General features: G+C 34.4%; 1 long non-coding RNA gene across 1 annotated transcript; it reads right to left on the bottom strand.

Moving 5' to 3' along the window:
* Positions 1–241: 241 nt before the first annotated feature.
* LOC149414570 (uncharacterized) lies at positions 242–5563 on the bottom strand. Its single transcript, XR_016304003.1, has 3 exons — positions 5314–5563; positions 3197–3319; positions 242–435 (listed from the first exon to the last, which is right to left on the bottom strand). It is a non-coding gene; the product is annotated as an uncharacterized LOC149414570 (long non-coding RNA).
* Between the last annotated feature and the right edge of the window lie 1318 nt (positions 5564–6881).

Below are 6881 nucleotides of genomic sequence, written 5' to 3'. Positions count from 1 at the left end.
TATGAACTTTTAAATTTCTCTCATGAGAGAATGAATAGAAGCAGTGGGAACATGAATATGGTTTTTCTCCAGTATGTGTAAGTATGTGACCTTTTAAATGTGCTTTTTCAGAAAATGAATGGTTGCAATAGGAACATGAATATGGTTTTTCTCCAGTGTGGGTAAGCATGTGACGATTTAAATTTCCCCTATGAGAACATGAATAGCTACAGTAAGAACATGAAAAAGGTTTTTCACCAGTATGGGTAAGCATGTGATGTTTGATAGTTCCCTTTCGAGAACATGAATACGTACAGATGGAACATGAAAAGGGTTTTTCTCCAGTGTGAGTGAGCACGTGTTGTTCGAACGTTGACTTATGAGTGCTGGAGTAGTAACAATAGTTACAAGAGTGTCGCTTTTTCCCAGGACGCTTCTTCAAGTTTGTCATTAACCCTGAAAAAATATTAGGGATAAAGCTTATTAAATATAGGCATAGTAAAGGGAAATCACTAAAAAACTACGTACATTTTGAAAACTTAGCAAAACTTTACAAATTAAATTCTACTGGAATTTCTAGCAAACTAACTAATAATGGTTGATAACACTAGCAACATAAGGGATATGATAAAAATATCGAATGATTATTTATATTTTTACCCATCGACTTCAAAAATCTTATTTTTACTCTAGCTCATCATCATATAGGTCGTTAAGGAGAAGGGACCATGCGCAGAAAAGTCCCACAATCACTTCGCTGCAAACCATAGCGAACACAACTTTTCTGTGCAGGTTTTAAAGCCCATAACTGTTTACTCCGTATCCCATAATTCTAGAAATGATTCCTTCAATACGGTATCTATACACTGTTGCTTCCATAACGCGATAATATCTATACAAACAACTGAGTCCTAAGATTTATATTTTTAATGCTATTTCTTACTTTAAGATAACGATAAAAACACAATATATTTCTCTCATATTTGCGTTAAGTAAGGTCAAATTCTTAAAATAAAATGTTATTTTATGAACACAGTATCTTACTTCTATGTTATGAATTATAGTATTAAAATAATGTCACCTTATTCATGTTATTGTGTGTGTTTGGTTCGGATGCATTGACTGATAAGCTTAACTGCCTACCTTCTTTCCGAACCCCTTAGCTTTTGTCTATTTTAACTTGGCAAAACAATAAATCTTCCAAATTTACAACAAGAAGTACTTACTGTATGCTTTAATGACTGTACTGCAAAGCTAATATCGACCCATTACTGAAGCGTTATCTACAAATCCCAAATAAAAACGAAAGCTTACCATTTCAAAATTAGTCACAATATCTATTGTAATTATTCCCCCTTTTTTATAACATTTCCTCTAATTTAAAGGGGTTAGTTATTTAAAATAAAAATGTACTTCCCACCGCACTTGACAACGTGCGTGCACAGTTAAACAATTATTTTATGATTTGTTGAAATACCAGATGTTAACTATCCCGCAGCCAAGTGGAGGAGTAGGTAGTACCCAACATTACTATCCTCCTTATATTAGCTTAAATACTTGACACTTGATTTTAGTATTTTACGTATTCATTCGCAAATACATAAATTACCATTAATAATTGACTGAATAATTGGGATTTCTATAGTTTAAGGGCCCATAAGAAAAATCATGGGGTCGTCGGAAGACCCACATGGTTACAGACGTTTTGTTTGGCATGTTGGCCTGTCAAGAGTTAACAGAATCTCTTAACAGTGGAGATCCTAGGTACATACGTACCTAAAGACGAATGTAAATTAGACCTCTTTTTCTGATTGTATTTCGAATGCATTTTGGCTAAAGGTGATATTTTTATGAACACCTAAAGACGAATGTAAATTAAACCTCTTTTTCTTATAGTATTCCGAGTGTATTTTGGCTAATGGTGATATGTTTATGAATACTTAAAGATGAATAAATTAGAACTTATTTTCTGATAGTATTCCGAGTGCATTTTGCCTAAAGGTGATATGTTAATGAATACCTAAAGACGAATGTAAATTAAACTTCTTTTTCTGATAGTATTAAGTGTGCATTTTGCCTAAAGGTGATAACTACGTTAGTAAGATTAAGGTGTTATTGTGCGATCCACCGGTGTTATCATACCATGATAGTACAAATATACAGAATAATACATTTCTGCTAACAAACTTTTTCTAACATGGATCTTAGTCTGTTAGATATATTTTCCATGTAGATGAAAAACGTTGAACAGCATAATATGTGCAAAGTACCACTTAAGTGGTGGTTACAATGGAAAAAGTTATCAGATTCTTGCGGCGATTGCGTTATTCGTTTCTGAATATTTTTATGGAATGACAGTGAGTGTAAAATTATGAAATTTCGGATATAATCTCTCAATAGTATAAAATAAATGCGCTATCCACGTCTGTCTGTTTGAGCGCTTAGTTCTTCTAAACTACGCAACGGATTTTGATACGGTCTTCACTATCAATTAGAAAAAATTTTCCGGAAGGTTTACAGATATAATAAATGCATATTTTATTTATAAAATGTATAGAAAAATCGATGTTTTATAATCAAGTCGTAAAAATAAGTTTTCGGGCACTACATTTTTAACGCTTGCTAAACCTTATATGAGATACATCAAAATAATGTACTACTGAATTTTATTTATTAAAAGAGCCTAAAGAAAAGTCCGGGATGGTATATGTCTATCTATGGTATAAGGATAACCCCCAGCAACGGGTACAGGTCAGCCAGTTAAATATAAAAAGATGAATAAATCAAAACAGTTTTGTTGTAGAATAAGGTTAATATTTAGAGCAAAAATTTAACGAACCCAAAATAATCTCTATTTTAAAGGATATTTTTAATGAATTACCGACAGATGTTAAAGAAGCTAAAAGCCTTGTTGCTTTTCGTGGGTTAGGCCTAAATAAGATAATGAATAAGTTTTAGATGTATTGTAAAGTGTCCTTAATTTTATAGAAATAAGTTAAAAGGTTTATACTAGATATAAAAAAGTAATTTTATAACTAAATTAAAATAAACAAAAAAATAAAATCCATCCAAGAATGCAGTTCCAGCCCTGTCCGCCAACTTTCCGGGTGGTTTTAACATTCTGGTAGACTATCCATTTATATAATCCTAAACCTTAATTTGAAGAGAACAGGATATATGAGTATACATTAAAATATATCAAGGAAATTGGGCTTACCCGCTGTTTGGTAATTTTGAATAATACATTCCTTTTTAAAAGCAGGGACCTCGATAACAATTTCACTTGCGTTGATGGCGACTCCCTCTAGTTTCGAAGGCTCCGTTGGAACCATTTCACCTGCTAAGAGAAAATACATACTAATAAAATGGAAGCAAAAAACTGGATGACACAATACAAAAATTTCATTGAAATTTTAAGTTAGATTTTTAGCACGATTTTATCAATATGCATTGTGTATGCCCCTCTAAGCCGTTCATGGTTAATATCTACTTCATTGAAACGTTCAACCGACTCGTTGTTGTGAAAAAAAGTTCGTATGTGGAACTCTCTACCTTTAATACAGGACTCTTCACGGTTTGAATAACAGACCCTACCGAGGGCTTCTTCCCTGACCCCCTCACAACGTTGCCCAACCGAGGGGTGGTATAGTTCCAACTTCTACATACTGCACAGGAATGGGGGCTTTCGTGAGGTGTCTCTTGACCTAGCAGAATAGTGTATATACGACCTCAAGGCAAAATTACCTCAAGGGTGTTCTATCTATCTTATTACTAATCACAGTCAAACTATTATCAACTTACAGGTAACAGATTGCATTCACCGGTTCGTCGATCACTAATACAAAACTATATGTACAATGCATTTGAGAAATGAACGTGGATGATGCGTTAGAATGTATATATTGTTATTTCTTTATATTTTGTACAGGCAGATAGTATACAGGACCAAACTTTCCTGGCGGGTCATTTGAGATTAAAACTGTTTATCGTTTATGATAAAAATTAAGATACAGTTATCATGCAGGGGACCTAACTGGAACACGAGTAATTGGAAAAGCCATTATTAATTCCGGTATTTATATAAATATGTATATATATATAAAACGGGCGGTCCGTTTGATAGATTCCCCAATCTTAACAAGAGGACTGCAATATTTAGAGCACAGGCGTCAGGTAGGTATGCTGTCCTTGTTCTATCGGTATTACAATGGAAGATGCTCTGAGGAACTAGCGTCATTGATCCCTTCGGCACCGGTGCATAGTCGGGATACACGCCAAACGCGCGCCCAACATTTGTACACGGTTGACATTTGTCACATGAGAACGGGTCGCTTCTACGATTCGTTCTTAAGTTCAACAGCTCGGCTGTGGAACGAACTGCCGGCCTCTGTGTTTCCTCCCTCCTACAACATGGGACTCTTCAAGACCCATGTTCACTCCTTCCTCTCCACAAAAATACCCTCCACACAGCATCCCCAAAGATGACATAGGCCATGAGGGAAATTATTTTCTTCAGGGCCTCTTGTGTGAAGTTAATATAAAAAAAAATATATATGTGTTCTTTGATGTGCATGTTCAGGAGAGGAAAAGCAAAGTTTATGTTAGGCGGTACATGGATTCGATTAGAATTTATCTTCCTAAATTTGATTCGTCACTCGGTTTGAGACAAATTGTGTAGCAAAGGTTCGAATATTATCAATCCATAAAGATGTATACAAATAATAATAATAGATAATCCATAAAGATGTATACAAGAATGCTACTCAGGCAGGTATGTTTAATTTAATGGTATGATCTTAGTTCCCGGGGAAGTTTATACGAAAACTTCGGCCCAGATACTCGAAAGCGAGATCTTCAAACATAGTATTTAGCTTGCGCTTAGGTTCCATCAGTCTGCCTACAGCTGATGATGTTGCTGATCTAAGAGTTGACTGCCTCAGACCAGTGTTTTCCGTGACGCATAGTTCAGAGATGTAGGGTGGGGCCATTTGATTGATGGATTTAAACACCATCCAGAACAATTTGTATTATCTTTCATGATTTATTTATATACAATATGTATGATTCTTTCAGGGCACTTAAGCCAGTGAAGGTTACGAAGGTGTTCCGAAATGCGCAAATATTTGGTTACCCCGGTTATGAGCCGTGCCGCTGAATTAAATACAAAAAATCTGGCAAAAAAGCCGTTGCAGTAATTGTGATGTGATACTATGTAAGAGTTGATGTAGGTATGAACATGCCGATACAGCCAAGCAAAAAACATTTTTTTTTAATTTTTAGAATATTATTTGCGTCTCTATAACAGTAATGTAACAAAAAAGAAAAACAAAATACCTGAACTGTTTTCAGAAATGAATTGCGGACATTCATTTTTGACAAAGGGATTGTCTATATCGATCTCCGTAAGTATCACAGGAACACTTGTGCCTGGTTCTAACTTGATGGAGGTGGAATCCATAGTTTTACGTAAGGATCTGGAAGTTCTGTTTTACTTTAACTTTGTGCTGAGGTTGAAGGATTTCTTGAGATAAGGAAGAATTGTTTTCGTTCAAGTCGTTCAAATCCACGCAACGCGTACAGCCAAAATAACATAACCAACAGAAAAGTGACAGCAAGCATGCGGACATGTATCCATAGAAATTACAGAATTAAGACATAAAATTGATTTGTGATGAAATTCCAATATTATAATTTTAAATCAACGAACAAATTAATGTTGTGTATAGTTATGGGCAGGAACGAAACATTTTCTTGATGGAAATAATTTAATTGAAACATCAAAAGATTTGATTGATTAATTGATTTAATCGTTCGGAGTTCAACGGGAGCAATAGCTCCGGACAGAGGCAGTGTTTTTGTCGCCGTAAGGGGGTGGTTGATGTGGCAACATTTAGGTAGGTAAGAACTTCATTTTTAATTAATGGACAATAATACCATGTTTTAATACTGGCAATGATTCACAACAAACATATTATGAATAATGTTAAAATGTCATAAATACAAAATACTGGCTTCGTAAATGGTAACCTAAAAAAATAATTATTGTTCTTCTACAATACTTTCAGCTTCTTCGGTAGATAATATCCAAATCAAATAGCTTATATCTAAATCCTAACAAAACCAACATTTGACAATTAGGTACCAAATAATAATTGAGTAATCCCAAATGCTTATCAAAACATATTACTTAGTACGAAACACAATGTACCTTCGGGAATATCTCGTCAAGCAATCCCTTACCTGTCAATTTCCTGTCTTTAGGATCAAAAACGTGAAGTTTACAAAAATAAGAATGCCCGTGACACGGCAATTAAAAACATTATTTTTTAAATGTTCCTGTAACTTTGTAATTATTATTATTAAATAGCAGGTCTCTGAATGTTTAAAAACCAAAATATTTTTTTTACTTTGAAAACCTTAAATTTTAGGATATCAACCATAGACATATGAATATTAGTAGACCTGCCCTAAGTGATTAAAAGCGTATTATCCCCACTCCCCATACCGGTTCCATTGAGCCGGCTGGGCTCGCATATGGCCTCAAGTGAAATTTGAAAACGTGACGTCATCATTCTTGTGCGAACTATGGTCGAGGCATCATCGGTTCATTTTACGAAATAACACGGCAAAATGTTGAGTTGTGCTATGAAAACTTGTAAAAATAGATGTGAAAAAGAGAATAAACCCAATTTTCGTATTACATTCCATATATAAGCATTATTTTACTTTATTTTAAGCATATTCACATCGTATAATATGGATCAGTTGTAGAAACATATACTATCACATCACAATGTAGCGATTCTCAAGTGTGCTCATCGTTGTTTACTGGGGTAAGTAAATTATGAGACATTTGTAAAAGTGTCTTAACTAAATACTCTGAAACTAACTACGACTCTGAA

Source organism: Hesperophylax consimilis, chromosome 20, assembly GCF_061612785.1.
Source record: "Hesperophylax consimilis isolate HC1 chromosome 20, BYU_Hcon_1.0, whole genome shotgun sequence".
Taxonomy (NCBI): Eukaryota; Metazoa; Arthropoda; class Insecta; order Trichoptera; family Limnephilidae; genus Hesperophylax; species Hesperophylax consimilis.
Note: the sequence above shows the minus strand (reverse complement) of the source record. Positions and strands in the feature narration are given on the sequence as shown.